The following is a 22,440-nucleotide window of genomic DNA, read 5'->3' on the forward strand; positions in this document are numbered from 1 at the left end:
CTCTCTCTCTCTGAAATAAAGTCTTAAAAATGCTTAAAAAATAAAAAAAATTAAAAAAGAAAAGTCGTATTTGGAAACTGTGGAAAGAAATCACAGGATTATACAGTGTCCCAGATATCAAAGAAAAAGAGTATTCTTGAGGAATATTCCATAGTATAATTCTTGTAATAAGTATTTTTTAAGTATCAAGAGCAAGACTTGGCTTGAGTGTGTTCAAATATTTACAGGATGTAAGTCCAAGAAATGCCATTTGTATGTTTGTTTGTGTTATTCTACTCTGGAATTTTGCAGTGTGAAGCCTGTGCAGCTGCTGTTAGGGAACAACGATCAGATGAATGAAGAGGTGGTGGGAATGGATATCTAGTGGGGAATGGAGGAGGAAAGAGAATTACTATTGGTGCTACATGGAAGAGTTGGGGAAAAGGCCCAGAAAATAAAGATGAGAAATGCTATAAAGGAAAGTTTTCTGAATATTTTTTTTCTCTTTCTCATTCTTTTCTCTTTTTAAAAATTTTATTTATTTATTCATGTGAGACACAGAAAGAGAGACAGAAACATAGGCAGAGGGAGAAGTAGACTCCCTGCAGGGAGCCCAATGCAGGACTCAATCCCAGAACCCTGGGATCATGACCTGAGCCAAAGGCAGACACTCAACTATGAACCCCCAGGCATCCCTCTTTTCTCTTTTCTTGTTTTGATTTATTACTTCCCTGACTGGCAAGCTCTCACCTATCATTCCAGACCAGGCAAAACTTCTGTCTCTCTGAGGTCTTTTCCCGTCACTGCAAACAGAATGAATTCTTCTTTTTTTGTAATTTCTCACATGCATGATAAATCTTGTCAACAATTGCAACAACAGTGTATTAAAAATTGCTTACGTGTGTGCCCTCCCAATAAACTCTGGTCTTCTCTTTGGGCACTAAGTCCTTTTTTTTTTTTTTTTTTTTTTTTTTTTTTTAAATGATAGTCGCACAGAGAGAGAGAGAGAGAGAGGCAGAGACACAGGCAGAGGGAGAAGCAGGCTCCATGCACCGGGATCCCGACATGGGATTCAATCCCGGGTCTCCAGGATCGGGCCCTGGGCCAAAGGCAGGCGCTAAACCGCTGCGCCACCCAGGGATCCCCTGGGCACTAAGTCCTTGGTTAGAGGTAAAAAGATGGCCTGGGAATGGGCTAGTTGACTTTTTGTAGGTGTATGTGCCTAGGTTGAGAACAGCATCACAAGCTCTACTAATTCATGTCTGTGAAATTTAGCATCTGGAGCCTTGCCGTCGGAGTCTATGGCAGCACCATTCAGATTATACGAAGACCTTAGGCAGGCTGAGTTCTGTGTTGCTAGTGTGGGCTCAGGTGACGTGAGCACTGTTGGTCTGAGAACTACGCACAGTACAAGGCTCCAGGCTTGACAGCGTTACTCTAGTGCAGTGGCTCTGTCCTGATGCCAAGTATCTGAACCACCTGGCTTATATTTGTTGCAGAGTAATTAGACCGTATGATTTGGGAGCCAAATATGGAAGACCATCTTTTATTACTGGTTTATTGATTAATTTTTGATGCCTCATTAATAAAGAACATATATGTATATGGTTATATACATATATATGTATATATGGTTAGGACATGTGACAAATTATGATATCCATATTAGGATATCTATACCCCTATAAGGTCAGCATGGTGGGTGTCAAGGATATGAAATCACTGGATTGTTTATAGAATTCAGTAGTAGTGACTATGGTCCTGAGAAATAGTAGACAAGTTCCTCCAATTTCAGGAGGAAAAAAGATACATTTTCTATGCATTTCTATTGTGCTGGTGAAAGTGTAAATTGGAATGACCACTTTGACAGTACTCACTAAGGATGAACATAAGTATGCCCTAGGACCAAAATTTTTTTCACTATATTAATATATCATATATATGTAAAGTGCAGGCATACCTCGTTTTATTGTGCTTTCCTTTATTGTACTTTGAAGATATTGCATTTTTTGCAAATTGAAGATCTGTGGCAACACTGTGTTGATTTAAGTCTGTTGGCACCATTTTTCCAACAGCATTTTGCTTACTTTGTGTCTCTCTGTCACATTTTGGTGATTCTTGCACTATTTGAAACCTTTTCATTATTGTATTTGTCATGTTGATCTGTGATCAGTGATTTTGACTCCCTGAAAGTTCAGATGATGGTTAACATCTTTTTAGCAATAAAGTATTTTTTTGTTAAGGTATGTAAATTGTTTTTTAGATATAATGCTATTGCACACTTAATAGAGTATAGTGTAAACATAAATTTTATATGCCCTGGGAAACCAAAAAATTCATTTGACTCCATTTATTGCCATATTTGCTTTATTGCTGTGGTCTAGAATTGAACCTGTAATATCTCTGAGGTATGCCTATGTATAAATAAGTGTAAATATATATAAAACTAAATGTATACATATGTTCATTAAGAGACATGAATTAGTGTGTCCATAGAAGTGCTATTCATAATACCCCTAAACTGGAAGCTATCCAAATGTCCATCTGGATGAATAAATTGTTGCATATTCACACAATGAAATGTGTGTTTACAACAATGAAACTAAATGATCCACAATCATGCAACAATATGAATGAATGTCAGAAACAAAATGTTAAGCTTAAGAACCAGGCACAAAGGAGTTATGCTATATGATTCCATTTATACAAAGTACAAAAGAGACAATCTCTGCTTTTAGAAGCCAAGATATTGTTTACCATTGGTGAGTGATATTTTCTGAAAGAAAGTACAAAGGGAGTTTCTGGGGTGTTTGTTTAATAGGATTCTGCTTCACAAGGCTAAGTGCTAGTTATATGGGAGTGTTTGGTTTGAGAAAATTCATTGAGCCAACTGTATGACTCTGTATGAGTCTTATATTATCGTAAACGATTAAAGAATATACACACAAAATGAGTGTTCAGGGTGGGACCTTGGATTGCTCGGGGGGCAGGAATGGGATTAGGACAGGAAGTAATTGTGTAATTACCCAAGATTAATTTTATTCTCTTTTGGACCAATTGTGTATCCAGTAAACTCTGTTTCCTGGGGGTGATTTTGTGGACCTATTGGTCTTATGTTATAAGACCTTTCTTCCCTGGTCTGTTTTTAATATAATAGTTGAAATTTAAAATATTTACTGTTATCTTCCTTTTTGTTTTTACACAGGATTATAGGCAACTTAAAAGAAGTATAGGCCAATTACCTGGTGAAGGGTTTCTATGAGAAAAGATAGATGAAATAATTTAGAGTAAAACACCCACAAAACTTACTTTTGATGATTTTTTTTAACAATTAGAAAAGCCATTTGCACTACCCAATATCCCAAATAATTACCAAGTTTACTTCTTAAAAAATTATTTATTTATTTATTTATTTATTTATTTATTTATTCATTTGAGAGAGAGAGAGAGAGAATGAATGTGTGTGAGTGAGTGAGTGTGGGCAGGGAGAAAGGGCAGGAGGAGAGAGAGAGAGAGAGAGAGAGAGAGAGAATCTCCAGCAGACTCCCCAGTGAGGGCAAAGCCTGACATGGCGATGGATCCCATGAACCTGAGATCATGACCTGAATCAAAACCAAGAGCTGGACACTCAACTGACTGAGCCCTCCAGGGTCCCCCCAGGTTTACTCTGTAATGCAGTAGGTTCTTTTCTTGATCCTTCTAATTAGCTATGCATTACCTTAAGCAAGTCATAAGATCTCTCTGGACAACTCCAACCCCAAGAGTAACTTGGTTACCTTGACTTTTTTTGTAGTAACAATGCTTGTTACATCTGAGATTATACTGATTGTTTTCTTATTGTATATTTATTTTCTGGTTCCCTCCATCTCTAATGTTTGAGTTTTATTACTCTCAGCTTTATTTATTGCTATATGCCTAGTGCTAGAACAGTGCATGGCACATAACAGAAAATTTTTATTTAATGAGCAAAAAAGCTGGACTAGATCACCAAGTTGCTTTTAGTTGTAACTTTCTGGAACTCTGACATTGCACAAGCCATTTTGCAAGGCCAGAAGGGACTCATGGGTTAACAAAATTCTGATTCCAGAATCAGAATGAAGGTAAAGTGTAGGACAGCGGTTCTCAAGGCAGCGGTTCTCAATGTGTCCAGGGACACATGCGGATTCCAACAACTCATGGGTTCATGCAATCAAAAATATTATTATAATAATACTGAGGCATTATTTGTAGTTATGAATCTAATCATTTTATGAGCATATAGTGGAGTTTTCCAGAGGCTACATGACATATGATACTATAATAAAACTGAATGTAGAAGCAGATATTAGAATCCTGCTGTCTTCTGTTATGCAAGATAGTAAAGAGATTTGCAAAAATCTCCAATGCCATTCTCCATGCTGTTCTTTATTTAGGAAAATACAGTTATTGTTTCATAAATATACATTTTTATTAACATATAATGGGTTTAGTATTGTTATTTTTAAATGAGGTAAGAAGCACATATATTAAAATGTCATTATTTCCAATGCTACATGTAAATTGATGTAACCCACAGAAACTAAATTATCTTCAGTAATTTCTAAGAGTATAAAGCTAGCATGAGACAAAGAGATTGAGAACAGCTGATGTAGGAAGTCGTTTGAGGAAAGGCTGGATGGGCCAGAATAGCCTGGCAGGCTAGGAATAATCTTCTTGATTTACCCTTTCTTCCTCCAGGCTGTTACCCTGCTCTGTAGCCTGCCCCGTTAGTGGTACATTGTACCCAGTTCTCTTTTCTAGATATTTCCATTGCTGTGGTTCCTTTCCTGTATGTCAGTTGCCGTGATACCTGCAGTGAATAGGAAACTATTCCATTTCTGTTAAGCAAAAGTCTACAGAACAGAAGTATCAAATGTCATTGTTTATCCAGCCAGGAGAGTTTCTCTAGCCTGGTTTTTAGAATGCTCTCCATTTTCCAGGGCTGGGAGTTGTATTTTCTCTGGAGAGTTGACTCCAACAGTGTAGCTTCTTTTTATCTAGTGCAATTCAGCACATTTCAGGAGTGCCAGTGCAGCATTTTTTCCTCTGTCCACACCATTTCCTACCCCTAGCAAGGAGCCCCGGGAAAGGATAAACACAGTTGGCTGAGCAGCTGCTCCCAATAATCTTAGTTGGCCGTGTGTGCCTGCCTCCGCTTCAGAGCCACAGTCCCTGGGGAGGTGCTGGCTCTGTCTGCATGTGTGCGAGGTTGGAGGGGAACCAGCATTACAAAACAAAGCCATCCCTGATTCCTTCTGCTTATTTCTCCACCATTCTTACTGTGCATTTTATGTTTCATTATTAAATCACTTGTATATTTTAAGAATTTTTTTTTGTTGGAACTCAATTTGCCAACATATAGCATAACATCCAGTGCTCATCCCATCAAGTGCCCTCCTCAGTGCCCATCACCCAGTCACCCCCACCCACCGCCCACCTCCCTTTCCACCACCCCTTGTTCATTTCCCAGAGTTAGGAGTCTCTATGTTCTGTCTCCCTTTCTTATATTCCCCAAATGAATGGGAACACATAATGTTTGTCCTTCTCCGATTGACTTACTTCACTCAGCATAATACCCTCCAGTTCCATCCACATTGAAGCAAATGGTGGGTATTCATCCTTTCTAATGGCTGAGTAATATTCCATTGGATACATAAACCACATCTTCTTTATCCATTCATCTTTCGATGGACACCGAGGCTCCTTCCACAGTTTGGCTATTGTGGATATTGCTGCTAGAAACATCGGGTGCAGGTGTCCTGGCGTTTCATTGCATCTGAATCTTTGGGGTAAATCCCCAACAGTGCAATTGCTGGGTCGTAGGGCAGGTCTATTTTTAACTCTTTGAGGAACCTCCACACAGTTTTCCAGAGGGGCTGCACCAGTTCACATTCCCACCAACAGTGCAAGAGGGTTCCCCTTTCTCCGCATCCTCTCCAACATTTGTGGTTTCCTGCCTTGTTAATGTTCCCCATTCTCACTGGTGTGAGGTGGTATCTCACTGTGGTTTTGTATTTCCCTGATGGCCAGTGATGCGGAGCATTTTCTCATGTGCATGTTGGCCATGTCTACGTCTTCCTCTGTGAGATTTCTGTTCATGTCTTTTGCCCATTTCATGATTGGATTGTTTGTTTCTTTACTGTTGAGTTTATATAAGTTCTTTATAGATCTTGGAAACTAGCCCTTTATCTGATACTCATTTGCAAATATCTTCTCCCATTCCGTAGGTTGTCTTTTCGTTTTGTTGACTGTTTCTTTTGCTGTGCAAAAGCTTCTTATCTTGATGAAGTCCTATTTTAAGAATTTTTAAATGAGAACTGATGCTAGAACTAAAACTGCTCTGTGATCCTGGATTTATGAGTAACACTAACGAATGAAGGGATTCCCCCACAGGATCTCACCCTATTGGTGTTTATTGAATGATGCCAGTTTGAGGTCATGTTCATATTCCATATTTGATGATAGGTTTACCCTTATGCCTGTTCCCTCATGAAGTTACATCTGATTTTCAAGACAACCCTGTGAAGTCATCAAACAATCATACTTTTCTTTTCCTACAGCTACAGGTTGATGTTATAGGAATAGTATGGGGTCTAGAGGTTAGATGCCTTGATGTTAGCCCTGCATCAGTGATGTACTAACCACATGATGCTGGTCAAGTCACTTAACCTTGTTGAGTCTTTTTTTCTTGGTAGCAAAATTGGGATAATATTTATTTCATAGGCTTATTATAAATCAGATTAAGCATATTTAAAGTAATTTCTTAATTATAAAGCATTCATGGGCTTACAAAGTTTTTAAAGTCATATTACTGTCATTTGTGAGTTTTGATTTAGCCACTGGTATTACACTAATTCTACATGATAAATTTCACTTTTATTCTAAGGATAATAGCTTCCAACTCTTCTGGATCTGTCTGGTCTTGGAGTGAAAATTAGCAAGTATCATCTTTCCTCCCTGATACTCAAGTGGACTCAGACACTCTAAAATTAAGTTTCTCATTTTCAAAATGCCCTTAAGTTGAAACAGCAGAAAAAGCTTACTATTGTTTCACAGCTTACTGAGGACAGAGACAAGAGAGAGAGGAGAAGAGGCCTTTCCTTTGGAGAGTGGAACACATCAGTTTAGGTCCTTATGGTCTGGCTCTTCCTTTTCTAAATAGCTCCATGCAGTGCCGCAAGTTGGCTTTTGTGTCTTAAATATAGCTTCTGTGATTTTACTCACCTAGAAGCACAGTCACATAATTGTTAAAGGCGTGGGTTTTGGAGGTTGATGTACCTGAGTTCGAGTTATAGTTTGGTCCTTTACCAGCTATCTGACCTTGTGCAAATTGTATTACCTAAATGTGTAAGGTTCCTATTGCTGTTGTAAAAATCAGTACAAATTTAGTGGTTTAAAACAACACAGACGGGACACCTAGGTGGCTCAGCGGTGGAGCGTATACCTCCAGCCCAGGGTGTGATCCCAGGGTTCTGGGATCGAGTCCCACGTCCAGCTCCCTGCAGGGAGCCTGCTTCTCCCTCTGCCTGTGTCTCTGCCACCACCCTCCCTCTGTGTGTCTCTCATGAATAAATGAATAAATAAATAAAATCTTAAAAAAAATAAAACAACACAGTCTTATCATCCCACAATTCCAGGTAGAAGCTGGTTTCTCTGGCTCACCTGGCTTCTCTGCTTCAGGCTTGAGAAAGCCCAAGACTGAGTGTTGCTTGGCTGGCCCCTTACTGCCAATCAGCTCCTACTCCCATTCAGGTTGGTGGCAGGATGCTGTTCCTGGCTGTTGTGGGATTGAGATCCCGTTTCCTTGCTGGTTATCAGTTTGAGGTTTCCTTAACTTCTAGAGGCCTCTCTCTGGCCCTTGCACACAGGCTCCTGCACTCAAAGCCAGCAGTGGTGCATCAAAACCTTCTGCCTGGAACCTCTTGGACTTCCTCAGTTTTTCTGCTTCTCAGTGGAGAAAGCTGAGTGGTTTCCCAGGACTCAGGTGCTTAGATTGGACCCACTTGGCTAATCCAGGCTCAATTCTCTGTCAAAAGGTCTGTATCTTTAATTACCTTTGCAAAGTACTGTTAATTACAATTACAAAGTACATTGCCATGAAACATAACATAATCATGAGTTCCAGGGATTAGGCTGTGCACATCTTTGGGGCCTGCTCTTCTGTCTACAGTAGTAAGTTTGATTTCATGTTTTGGAAACCTTGGTATGCATGCCTTCCCCACAGGCCAATTTTGAGGATTAGGTAAAAGATCTCTAAAGTGCCACATGCTAATAAATCTTGTCTTCTGAAAGCTACCACATCACATTTAAATCTAGATCATGATAGCCTCTATATCATCTGACACCACAGTGGTGGTCCTTCCTGTATGCACTGTCCCGTACGCCACACTCGTGTCTTCTGATCTCCTAAGGCAGGTTACCTCTTGGTGCCTTGTGATTATTCTCTTTTAACTTCACTCATTTCTCCTGCATGGAATGGGTGCTCCGTCTTTTCCACCTTTGCTTCCTAAGATCTTCAGCTCAAATTCCACCTATTTGTTTTGTTTTTGTTTTTTGGGTTTTTTGTTTGTTTGTTTGTTTTTTTGGAGTTCACCAACATATCCCAAACCATGCTGCTCTGTCTTTGTCAAGTATCTACAGTACTTCCCTTCTGGATCATACCATTCTAGTTTAGATTGGGAAGAGTTTGTCTTCCCCTCTGCCATGCCCCAATTCTCAGTGTATCTGACTTGCTGTTGAGGACTCATCATAATGCCATGTTCCCTACCTGTCACTCGTGTTTGAAGTGACAGCTTCAGGTAGTGCAGGAATATAGCATTAGACAACAAAAAGTTGTGTCATGAGATAGCAATACCCTCTTAGGTTCTCTTTCAGTTTTTTTGAGTAAACAAAGGATTAAATCTCAATTTGGTTATTAACATCTCTCTAATACTTGTTTTCTCTTTAAGACAAAGGGGTGCCTGGGTGGCTCAGTTGGTTGAGCCACCGTCTTGATTTTGCTTCAGGGTCATGATTTCAGGGTTGTGAGACCAAGCCCTGCATTAAGCTCCATGCTCAGTGCAGAGTCTGAGATACTGCCTCTCTCTCTGTCCCCCCCTGCTCGTTCTCTCTCTTTCTCTCTCAAATAAATAAATAAATAAATAAATAAATAAATAAATAAATCTTAAAAAAAGACAAAGAAAAAGTGAAGCTCTCTGGAGGCAATAATGGACAGTTAAATGTAATAGCATAATTCTTTTGTTTATGTCACATATTTGTATATTAATGTACTTATATTAATTAACATTTATATGACATAAACAATTTTAATTATAAAATATATAATACATATATGATATTCCATATACTTTATATAATATATTTAAATCTCTTTCTTTCTACAGTGGATATTGTTCAGGTGATGATACAGAAAAATCCTTGGCAATGATAACTGAATGATTGATCAAAGTGAACACACTGACTGTTGGTGGATAGTTGGATCTGAGTTTGTCATTGGCCTGCTTGTGTCCTTAGGCTAGAGGCTGGACTTCTCCGAGTTTTGGTGTCCTCATCTGTCAAATGAGACTATTATTATTTATTCTATAGGATTCTTGGGAAGATGGAATGAGATAAATTACGTAGGGAACTTGACACGGTGCCCAGTACATAGTGACTTCTTGATGACACTGGCTGCCATACCTCTGACTGATTGGAGATTTTCTGAGGCCAGCGTGCACACCATTCATTCTAGGTCACATTGTCCTTGAGGGCATTCAACTATAGCTCTAATTTTCCAAATGTACATCTCCTCATGTGTACTCTTTTCCTTTCCATCTAATAATTAAAAATAAGGAGGATTTTGCTGAAAATAGCCTGGTAACACTCCTTCATTTTGTGGATACTTCTGGATAGGATATGGCATTTTTTTTAACTGAGATTTTATGGGGTTGTATTAAAATGTTTGCATAATAAACTGCTTGGAATTATGCTTTCTTGAAACAAATGGAACAACATAGAAGCCCTTGTAGTGGAAGATAGAGCCCTGTCTGGTTATTAGAGGTCATAGCCCACACCAGGTTCTGTCTGACAACTCAGTGCTTTAACTAACTGCTGAGAGCAGAGATGAATGTGAGACAATCCCTGGAGAGGTGAAGTGAAGGTGCCTGTGCATGATTTTGTGTACATGCATGGTTTTGTGTTTCCCGCTTTTGACAACTCCTAACTTCTACAGCTGTCTTATTCATAAATGACATCAGTTAAGTTTTACAAGTTATTTTTGGAGAAAATAAATAATCTTTCACAATTCAAAGAAGAGAAAGAAATTTGTGCTTTCACATTTTGTTCTGATATCTGGTCTTTTGAATTGAGGAAGGACAGACCTCTTAGCAGAAGTAGTATACCTGACCTCAGGTAGTGTACTTGCTATTAAAGTTTCTTCCCCAGGGTACCTGGGTAGCTTGGCAGTGGAGTGTCTGCCTTTGGCTCAGGTATTGATCCTGGGGTGGGATTGAGTTCCGCATTGGGCTTCCCACAGGAAGCCTGCTTCTCCCTCTGTCTATGTCTCTGTCTCTCTGTGTGTGTGTCTTTCATGAATAAATAAATAAAATCTTAAAAAAAATAAAGTTTCTTCCCAGAGAGCAAAGAGAAAAAGATTTAAAAAAACACTAAATGAAATAAAACAAAAAACAAAGGAAAAGTCTATTTAAACAGTCTTTGGATTTCTATTATTAGAAATCCAAGAATATTGGGTAAAACCAGTGTTCCCTTTTAAAATGTAATGAAAGGAGCTCATTTTACTTGGATTAGAATCCCGGCACTATCGTTGGACCTTTTACAATTTCTTAATCTCTCTGAAGCTCAGCTGCTTCAACTGTAAAAGTAGTTAATTGTGTCTGTGTTGTAGTACCTAATTACACTGCTTTAAACCATTAAGTGAGATTCTATGAGTAGAGTACCTGGTCCAGTGTACCTGGTGCATTTAGGCTGTCTGTAATTAACAGTTACTATGGCTGTTCTCTTGGAGGGGGTTGGCTCAGTTACTAAATTTTGTACGTCAGATTTTTCCATCGTGATGGTTAAGGAGAATTTGCTAAAGCCACGAAAATGAGAATTTTGTTAGAGAATGGAAGAAGAACCTCTAAGACAGAGGATACAACTTAATGGAAGGCTTAAGGACAGCTGTTAAGGGTCACTTGTAGAGAACCTGATATACTTTGTCATCCACCAGGTTTGATTTGAGCCAGCCTGGGCCAGGGCTGCAGAGAAGGTCCTAGGCCAGGGAACTTCTAGCCACTAGCATTATCTGCATATGAAATAAAATACGAAGAGGAAGAGGGAGGGATTAGGACAGGAGAAGAACCAGGGATGAACATTTTTCTTGCTGATGTGGCATCTTTGTACATCAACTGTCATTATTTTTCTCCTAGATTTCAAATGTCAATACACTAATGCTGTTAGCAAAGGGCAGATTAAATCAATGGTGGCAGAGGTATCAGGCTAAAGGGAGGTTAAGACTTCAGTTGTAAATATTCTGTTAAGGTAAAGACAAAAAATATGGATATTTGAACTATCTCAATAGCTTCTATAATTCTTAAGATTATAGTTTAACGTTTGGGCAAGGACTGTATTTGTACCTAAAGTTTTCTAACAATTAAATTATTCTTACTGAAAGTTTGCATAATTTTCTACTGAAGAATATCTATTTATAAATTGATAACTATTTATTATCATATATATGCTCCTAAATAATATAAAACTTATTATATATATATATATATACACACACACACACACAATACATAGTGTACACACATATATATAATTTAGGAGCAGATGTGTAACTTACACTCAAATGAGGTCTTATATATCAAGCTTACATAAAAAGATATTGTGGCAAGTTAGATGATAAATTATTTCTAGCTTTGACCAAAGCATATTTCCCAACAGAATAGAATGGTCTTTGGAGATCAGAATAATGATGTAATTGAAAAACAGAAATCATCAACATTCTTTCCTTGCTATTGCTTCTCCTCCCAATTTTTTATTGTCATGGGCTTCCTAGAATGTTCCTAATCAAATCTTTCCACATCATTGTTAAATATGATGTTGTCTCTTGTCACAAAGTTGCTTCTGAAGGAGAAGAATCTGAAACACTGCTTCCAAATTTCAGTTGATTAAACACATAATAGTTTTGATGTGCTACTCAACATACCCACAAGTATTGATAAAGTGAGATATCTGTTCAAAATATTACACATTTTTACTTTGGAGAGTAATGTCCATAGTCTTATAGCACACGTGGTACATGTCTCCATCATAGCTTTTCCCATTCTGTACAGCAATTTTCAAGGAGACTGGGGGATACACACTCCTTATTGTTTTGTTTGTATCCTTAGCCCAAGAACTTAGCACAGAACAGGCATGTAGTCAAGGTCTGAATGTGTCAGACCTGTCCAGTATAAAGTTTCTGTGGGATATCCAAGAGAAACTACCAGTAGGCAGTAGAATATATGGATTGGAGCCCCAGAGAAAGATTAATGTAGAATCACAAGCCAAAAGTTTGTGTCTGGAACTATGGATGTACTTGAACTTATCAATTGAGAATTGTTAGGGTGGGGAGAGGTCAAAGAAAAAGATAGAATCCTGAAGGACATGATGGTATAAGGAATGGAGACCATAAGCTAGTTCAGCAAAGCTTACTCTGTGGACAAGCTAAAGAGGAAGGGAAGAGATGGAGATAATGTAATGTCCTGAAAAACCATAGGAAGAGAGCTCTTAAGAGAAGAATTGTTCATAAGTGTTAAGTGCTCCAAATAAGCAAACAAAGAACTTCAAGTAGCCCATTAGATTTATCAAGGAGGAGTGTGTGTGTGTGTGTGTGTGTGTGTGTGTGTATCTCTTTGTGTGTGTGTCTGTGTGATATCTAGACCAAAGCAGCTACAGTGGGATGATGTGGTAAAAACCATAATGTAATAGAATAAGGAACTAAGGGTAAGTTAGGATTGGAGATAGATATTTCAAAAAGCTTAATTTTAAGAGAGGAGTTGAGATTAGGGTGGTAAGTGGAGGGGGGAATAAGGTCCAGGAAAATGCCGGATCACAACTAAATGCTAATGGTAAGGTCAAATGGTGTAGAATCGTAACAGTGGAAGAATGATGGGCTTAGATTCATGAGAGTCTAAGAAGGAATGAGCAGCAAAGGGTAGATGCAGACATTAGCCTTGTACAGACAGGATTTGTGTGGGGACTGCATACTTCTGCCACTGTCACAGGAAGAGGAAAGGAGAGGAGGAATTTATATGAAGGTATGGTGTCAGAACTTGAGGGAATTTCTATCTGGTTAGAATTTTTTGTGTATTAGAATCAAATCCTCGTTCTACTGAGACCACTGAGATTTCGGGGTTGTTGGTTACTGCTGCATAATTTAATCTATTAGGATTAATATACCTTTGTTCTTGGTTGAGTCAAATTGAAAAAAAAAAAACCTGAGTTCACTGTTGATGCCAATTCAGGGGTGAATTTTATATTTACAAATATAACAGTATAGCAGTGTGGTCAAGGAATGAAGATTCCTTGACTAGTCCTTGATACTAAATAAATGCTAAGCTATTATATTTGCAATCCTTTCTAGAGGCAAAATTCAGTTCTCGCTCATGTGAGATTTCTAAAACGTGAAGAAGAGATGTTTTAAAATTTTTTCGACGAGCTTCAACCATCCATTCAGGTTCTTGGCAAAAGTACTTGAAGTGGTAATGTAGTAATAGTTGCTCATAGACAGTGTCTGAACGTGACTTTGAATAAGAAAATCAAAGAACCATTGACTCTCAGAGCAGGAGGAGGCTTTACAGGTGTCTACCTGTAATCCGTGCTTTTTTCTCTTTTGAAAGGGTCATCCACTCACAGATATCTTACCTAGTGGCTCACTGCAAATGGCACTGCTTTCAAGATAGCTCTGATTTGAAGAGAGGGAGCATTAAACATGGTTCTCTTGGGATGCCCACGTGGCTCAGTCAGTTAAGCATCTGCCTTCAGCCCAGGTCATGATCTTGAGCTCCTTGCTCAATGGGGAGCCTGCTTATCCCTCTGCCCCTCCCCCAACTCGTGCATGCATGCACTCTCTCTCCCTTTCTCAAACAAATAAATAGAATCTTAAAAAAAAGTCCAACATGATTCTCTTTTGGTTTGTCTGACTTCTTCATTAAATTATCTGGTAGATCTGGCACCATGTTTCTTTAATCTCACCTATGCCATTCCTTTGGTTTCTACTTAGAGGCTCTCTTTTCACGGGACGGAACCCCTGATCATAGTGGACCTGGCTCCCTGTGACTGCCCATGCTTTGCTCACAGTGTATTAAACTTTCCCACGAGGATGCTGCCATCACACGCATGCTTGTGCTTCTGACGTGCTGCTGCTCATCGTATCCACGTTAGGAAGCAGAGAGACTCCTGAGTCTGGGTGGTAAAAACATCCACACAGAAAAATAAAAAGATAGAACGAAATGGGGGAGGGAAGAACTTCCCTCTTATTACCCCTGCCTGGGTGGATTCAGTGACCACAGTGGCACAGCTGGGATAGGGCTGAGGCTTTGTCCCTTCAGCATTACAGGGGGTGACACAGAATCCTTGGGGCACCAATCAGGAACAATGGGCAAGGTCTGAGGAGGAATGATCTATGTGTAGAGTTAGGGTATAGACTAATTTTTTTTTATCACATTCCATAAAAAATGTACTAGTTGCATTAATGGTTGTGAGATATTTAACAACATTGTAAAATGTGATATTAGTTCTGGTATTCAGGATGATTTGGGGTGCTTTGTTCATTTAATGAGCTTTCGTTATCACTAAGGGATATGGTTGTAAAATTGTGTTTTCCTGAAATCTGAAAAGAAAATTAAATTCCTAAATTCAGGCCAATTCTCTTAGGCAAATCACAAATACATAGATTTGAGTGAATCTTTATTCCTGTGTTTAATAATGGAAGTTGGGAAAACTAGTTCTTTTAATGATTTTCTTTTGCTAAATCTAAGAATGCTTATTAGTGACTCAGATGTGATCGCTCCCTTTATTCTTTTCTTATTGAGCTATCAAACAATGTTGCCAAAGGCTTCTCTGTTTCCCTTGCTACTGTTTTTTTTTTTTTTCCTCATGAATTATGGTGCAATTCAGCTGGGTCCAGCGCTTTGTCAAATTGAATAGTTTTAATTGCCTTATTTGCAATGGGACAATCTTTTAGTATTTCATGTTGCCCCTCAAGAAATTATACTTCTACCCATATGACATTTCTCTCTCCTTCATTTATGAATAACAAGATAAAGCTACATGACCAGACCTCTGCCACAGATCTTACGGTTCTTCCCTTGGCCCCATGCCCCCACACCGATCTCTCCCTCTCTTGGTCTCTTTAGTTATTGTTGTTTTAAACATTTTATTTATTTATTTATTTATTTATTTATTTATTTATTTATTTGAGGGGGGTGGGTAGAAAGAGAAAGAGTGTAAATGAGCATGAGCAGGGGGAGGAGCAAAAGAAGGAGAAGCAGGCTCCCCACTGAGCAGGGAGCCTAATGCTTGATCCCAAGATCCTGAGCATCATGGCTTAAGCTGAAGGCAAATACTCAATAGACTGAGCTACTCAGGCACCTCTCTTGGTCTCTTTAGATGTGATTGATAAAAGGGATATATATTTAATTCAATGAATCCACTTTATATTTCCTCTTTTTGCAGATGATCTTTATTGTATTTCTGTAACCAGCATCTTTCAACACTGGTTGAGGGACTGGTTAAGTCCCTAATAGGTTCTTCTTGTGGCCTCAGAAAGCTTTGTTAAACCAAGCCTATTTCACCTTTTCTGCTCAGTTGCCAGAGTCTGTATCTCCCTGTGGTGTTTGACTAAACGTCATCCTTTGCTTGCATTTGCTCTTGCGAAAACCAGCATATGAGCAGAAGGTCATTAAGACCCTCAATATTTTGAGGGCAAAAGAACCAGGCTCTGCTGACCATGGGAATAAGAGGATGGAGAATTTTCTTTGCTTTCACTATGTTTTATTTAATTCCTTTGAATATTGCTTCTTGCCTTCTGACATAACTGCACACAGTTATGTTTTACTTTTTTTTCTCTGTAACTGGTTTCAAATAAAAATTTTGCCTTTTGAAATATGCTTTTAAATCATCATGCTACACTTTTATTTTGATTTAAACCACCAGTTTTCCCTGCCAGAAATCTTGCTTATGTTTAATGTGACTGAATGAAAAAAATTCTCATTGTATAACTATGCCAAAAGCATTCTTTTTTATACTTAAAGTTGTGCATTTGTTAAAAAGAATCTCTTTAAAATTCTGAAAATGAGCTCATCCATATTCAAAACCTACACTATTAACATTGTCTATTAAAAGAACAAATCTCACTGTTGTGAAAGTGAATCCACCCTCTTTCTTTTCTTAATTTTTATGACTTTTTTTCTTGTCTAAAATTCTCTAAAAGTCTTAATGTTTCTTCCTTTAAATGGATTCTTTTCCCTCTAAGTAGCCACTCATCCTAATTACCTGTCTTTACCTGTAGTCTTTCTCGCTTGAACTTAATTGAAGCAGAACTTCTGTGATAAGGAACCCTGCCTCATCACACAAATCCCACTCCTTCCTATGTGAGTGCTTCCCTTACACTTTGTGATGTAGCTATTTAAAATTTAGTCTTATACTCTGAAAGAAACAAAAATAAAACCATGCCACGTATATTAGTTTCTTCAGGCTGCCACAACAAAGTGCCACAAATTTGGTGGCTTAAAACAAGAAAAATTCATTCTCTGTCCCTTCTGGAGCCCAGAAGTCTGAAATCAAGGCAAGGTGATATCCACTCTCAGTGCATCAAATCTCTTTGTGCTTTTTGCTTAAAATAACATCTGCTGTTTGGATTTTGGGCCCACTTCAAACCCTGAATGATCACATCTCAACATCCTTAATGTAGTGATAGCTGCAAAAACTCCTTTAGGAGTGAGGTTGCGTACATAGGCTCAAGGGATGAGGATGTGAACGTATCTTTTTGGGGAACACAGTTCAATCTGAGGCACCATGATAACACAACATCCATTTTACTTTCAATTTTTATCAAATGGTTTGCAGTGTATTAGTTGAAAGTCTTAAAGTTTAGGATATTAGCATCCTATCAGGAAACAGATATGGAATGATGTAAATTATGTATTATCTCTTAAGGTGTCTAACAATGTTTTGCAGATACTTATCACTCACCTATTAGTGAGAAGGGGCAGATGGTGCTATGATGGAGATTAATCATTTCTTGTTTTATGTTTGTTTTTTTATTTTTTATTTTTTTCTTGTTTTATGTTTGATGTCAAGTGTTAATTATTTCAATCAAGTATCAAAATTATTTAATAATGACTATATTTTACTCATAAACCTTGATAGTTTCATAAATTACTCTCAGATTTTCTATCTTTTATTTTCTTATAATGGTCCCAATAATTTTATGAAGTAGAATAGTATCTTTAACAGGTGAGATAACTGAGACTTTAAGAAGTTCATCAGGTTCCAAAAGATCTTACAGGTCCCAGTGACAGAGTCAGAATATAAAACCAGATACTTGACAATGAGTCCTATGATCTTTTTGCTATCGATGTTGCCTTCTTGTTCACATGATATCAAATAAAATATACAAATCATTCATTAAAGTGGCATATGTAGATTTAGCTCCATGGGGGTCAACTAATTAGATAATTAGTAAAAATCATTTATATTATTGGGTGTCGATTATCATACTACATTATTTAACATTCGTTTCACTAAATTTTAAAAGATTATGGTCAATTTCATGCTTTTTAAAAAAATTTCATGCTTTTGAATTAAAGCTTTGATTTTTCTGGATAAAGTGTCACAAAGAAAGAAGATATTTTAGGGCTTGTGGGTGTATGGGTCTGTTGTAACTACTCAACTCTGTAATTGTAGTGTAAAAGCAGCCAGAGACAATACATGAAGGATTGAGTACGGCTGAGTTCCAATAAAACTTCATTTACAAAAACAGATTGGGAGCCAGATATGGGCCATGGGCCATAGTTTGCCAAATATGGCTCTAGATCAATGGTTTCTAAGTAGATATTTGGATTCTGGCACTGTCCAAATAGTGTATTGGTATATGAGAGAGAATATATTAGAACAGTTATTGGCATTTGTTTTTTTTTTTTTTTTTTTTTACAAAAAACAAGGACAATCAAATGTTGTTAATATGTGTAATTTATAAATAAATGTAAAAATTAGGGTATGTGTGTCCAATATTTTACTGATCTGGTACTTAATTTAAAAAGTTTGGAGATTAAAAAAATAAAAAATAAAATAAAATAAAATAAAAAGTTTGGAGATGACTGACCTATGGAAATAACTCAGAAAAATAAATGATTTTCAAGTTTATTCTAGTAAAAACTAACCCAAATAACCTTTACAGGTAAATTTGTATGGAACATTCACTGTTAATAATCTTGCTTATAATTGATTACTCAGTTTAATTAATCATATTCTGGTGCCTATTCTATGTTGAAATTTTTATCAAGGTTTATTCTGCCACAAAAATGTAGCAGGATATGCACATAAAATTCATAGGCACAATTATAAAATTATTGCCTTGTATTATTTAAAAAATATTTTTAAATTTATTCATTCATGAGGGAGAGAGAGGCAAAGGGAAAAGCAGAGGAAGAAGCAGGATCCCCACAAGGAACCCTACACAATCGATCCCGAAACACGGGATCATGCCTTGAGCTAAAGGCAGACGCTCAACTGCTGAGCCACCCAGGTGTCCCTGCCTTGTATTCTTGACATGAAATCTCTTCTGATTTTTATACCTGACTTCAATGTCTCCATTAGACATGTGTTCCCTTGTACTTAACTATGAGAGTATGAGAATTTATTAAAACATTAATGTTGTTGTTTCTTTCCATATTTTCCCTTCTTGCTAACCGATTGAAAAATGGCAGTAAGACTTTGCCATGTCTTCCTGCAGTGATTTGGGTCAGGCAGAAACATGAGAACATTGGAAGCAGCCTAGAATGAAGGAGTCTATGAGTCTTTTGTAAACATCTATGGCACTTCCATCGTGCATTCATTTCCTGGGGCTGCCATTACAAAGTGCCACAACCTGAGTGGATTAAGGTAAAAGAAATATATTGTCTCACACTTCTGGAGGCTAGAAGTCTAAATTCAAGATGTCAGCAGGGCCATGTTACCTCCATTACCTGTACTACAGAATGGATCTTTGCCTCCTCCCAGCTTCTGGTGAGGGCTGTCAGTCCTTGATGTTTCTTGTCTGCCAGTGCATCACTGAGAAACATGGACTTCTCCCAGTCTATTGGTGTCTTCACAAGACATTGTCCTCTTCTTATAATGACTCTAGTTACATTGATTACCCCCCCACCCCCACTTAATGACCTCATCTTAACTTGATTACACCTTCAAAAACCTTGTTTCCAAATAATGCTGTAGTTATAAATACTGGGGCTAAGAAGCTTAACATATTTTTAATAAACACAATTCAACCATAGTACTACCAGTGGAGGAGGGATGGAAGAAAGGGACACATCTTTGAGAGGTAAGGAGGCCAGGAGAGAAAATTCCTCAGGAGTGGGAAAGGAATGTAGGTCTGTTGGTCACTCAAGAGAATGAAAAAACTGTCTCATTGCCCTGGGGAGTGGCTGCATGGGACGCTTAGGGAGCTGAGACACCATTTATGTCTTGTCATGTTCCCTCAGATTCAAAGATAGCGTCTGAAACTTTGTGCATTACTCTTGGCCATGCACTTTGTGTTAGAGGAGAATATATATATATATATATAAAATTAGAATGTACATATTCTTGGAAGTGGCCAGTGATCAGCATGGCTGGATGGCTTTTTAGGGCCTGGAAGGAAAATGATTAGAAGAGTAGAGACCAGTTGGTCTAGGATTTGAAGGGTGTATATGGATAATAATAGCCAGAACAAAGTGTGAAGACTTTTATATCACATATTGGTATCCATCAGAAGTCATCCACCATGGAAGATACTAAAAATCAAGGAGGAAAAGTGACTCATCCAGTTGATATCAGCCAGCCTTTGTTGTGATCACCCCAGTTCTGGCAAGAAAGGTATATTCACAAAGTGGCCATGTGGCAAAGTTAGAGACGATATGTAGGCCACAATATAGACTTCAACCTACTGAGGTTGACCTAGCTTCTACTGTCTCTGAATGTTAAGCCTGCTGGCAACAGAGATGAACACTGAACCCCAGATATGGCACTACTTCTTGAACTACTGACCACTTGATGGAAAATTGATGACATTGGGCCTTTCCATTCCGGAAGGCCTAGCAGTTTATTCTCACCAGAATAGACATGTAATCCCAGTGTGGATTTCCCTTGCCTGCCCACAGAATCTCAGCCAGCACCTTTACCAGATTTCATAGAATGCCTGAACTTCAGGCACAGAATCCCACACCTCATAGCATACAACTGGGGTAATAACTTCATAAGGAAGGAGATGAGGGACCCACTGGTTTTACTGGATATAGCACCACCTGGAAGCTGCTAGCCTCATAGAACTATGGTATGACCTGCTGATTGTGCCGTTGAAGTGCCTGCTTAGCATTGATATTCTGTAAGGGAGGGGAGTTGTCCTCCAGTATATGGGATAAACATTGAATCAGAGATTTTTATGTGTACTATTTCCCCAATAGACAGAATATATGGATCTTGGAACCCAGGGGCAGAAGTAGGATAGACTCCAGTTACCTATGTTCCTAATGTCCCATCAAGAGCTTTTTTACTTAATTCTGGGCTCTGCAAGGTCAGAAATCCTGCTCCCCAAAGGAAGTGAATTCTCACCAGGGGATGGAGCAAGTTTTTCATTAAAAGATGAGCCATACCTGCTGCCTAGGGACTTTGGGCTTCTTATATCCATAGTTTCAGCAGTCAAGAAGAGAAGTCAACATACTGTCAATGAATAATGACCTTGATCTCTAAACAGTGGAGTTGGGGGAGAATATATGTGGAACTCAAGTCTTAGCTCCTTCAGGGTCTGCTTCAGCTTTTGAGCCAAGTAAGTTCTTGTTTGGGCAACCCCAAGCCAGTGACTTGAGCAAAGCATCTTACAGGGGTTTAACTATTCTGTTCTATAAGGAACTCTTCTTATGGGCAGTCCTTGCTCTGGATCTCCTGATTAGACTGGCAGATTTGTCAGGCCTGCATTAATTACTGACGATTCCTTCTACTCTTTTCCTTATATAGATATTTTTTCTCAGTAAATCTTTTTAAATTACTTTCTCTCTTTCAGCATCTGTTGATGTCTCGGCTTGTTGGAGAATCCAACGTGTAATAGCAGACTTGGAATGAACAGCACTGCAGATGGATGAGGCTATGGCACCTGGGACATGTAGGTTTTAAGGGGTAACTAATGTGGACTGGTGACATAATGATCAAGGGGACTGCTGTAAGATCTGGAGAATTTAGAGGAGGGGAGGATTAAGTTAGTGAAGAATGATTTGGTTGCATTTCCCTAGAGCTGAAAAAAAAAATGAAGCTTAGAATTAGAGTTTCCTTGATTTAATGAAATAAAAAGATGTGGCCTAGGTCCAAAAGGGAAATGAAGATGTTTATCATAGAATTACTTGTGGTGGTGAAGAACTGGAAACAACCCAAGTATCCTTTACTAGAACTCCTCTTTTTTCCCATGAAACCAATAGCAATATTTACTAATTTTCTTGCCTTTGTTGGAATTTGTAGTGTTTTGAATTTGGAATAAGAGTCCTATAGCATGCGGCTAATCCACTATTTTGGCCTAAAATCTCCCAAAGTTAGCTTTCTAGTATGCCAATGTAATGATACAACTTGGAGATTTAAATTCTTTCAATCAATCCTTGATGCTTCCAGCCTTAATTAACTGCTTGTATCTTCAAAACCTGCCAAGGTCTCTTGAACCACATAAATCATTCCACATCACTTTCCAAGTATTAACTTGGCTATGGGTACTCTCCTTTTTTAATTCACAAATCAATATAAACACTACTTTCATTGACAGACCTATTTGCTTATAGTTCTAAAGCTAACCCACCACTGGAAAAACTATATAAGTAATTTATAAAAAGAAAGGGACAAGAGTAAGTGGATAGAACAGTGTTTAACTGAGTAGTTATAAAAGCTGTATGCTGACACTAACTGGAGAAACCAACAGTTAAATGAAATGCATTTAGAGATGCAGTATATTTGGGAAGTTTCTTAAGTAACCTGTTGATCTAGTTCTTTATTATTATTAACAGACTACCCAAATCTAAGTGGCATCTCTAAAATGGCAGTTTCGGGGTAGTGTGATTTCTTAAACAGTGGTTCACAGCTCCCCAAGATTGTGTTCCAAGGGTCCAAGTCAGAAACTATGGAGACTTTTGTGATTGGATCTCAAAAGTCATGTGTCATCACTTCTCTCATATTGTATTGGTC

The 22,440-nt window shown here is 38.2% G+C and overlaps 1 long non-coding RNA gene across 1 annotated transcript in view; it reads left to right on the plus strand.

Moving 5' to 3' along the window:
* LOC112920502 (uncharacterized) overlaps window positions 1-22,440 on the plus strand; it is a 203,163-nt gene that overhangs the window by 174,869 nt on the left and 5,854 nt on the right. The window contains exon 11 of the long non-coding RNA XR_011995668.1: window positions 21,281-21,379. This is a non-coding gene — a long non-coding RNA (uncharacterized lncRNA). The remainder of the gene's footprint in view (window positions 1-21,280; window positions 21,380-22,440) is intronic.

This window comes from Vulpes vulpes, chromosome 12 (genome assembly GCF_048418805.1).
Source record: "Vulpes vulpes isolate BD-2025 chromosome 12, VulVul3, whole genome shotgun sequence".
Classification (NCBI taxonomy): domain Eukaryota; kingdom Metazoa; phylum Chordata; class Mammalia; order Carnivora; family Canidae; genus Vulpes; species Vulpes vulpes.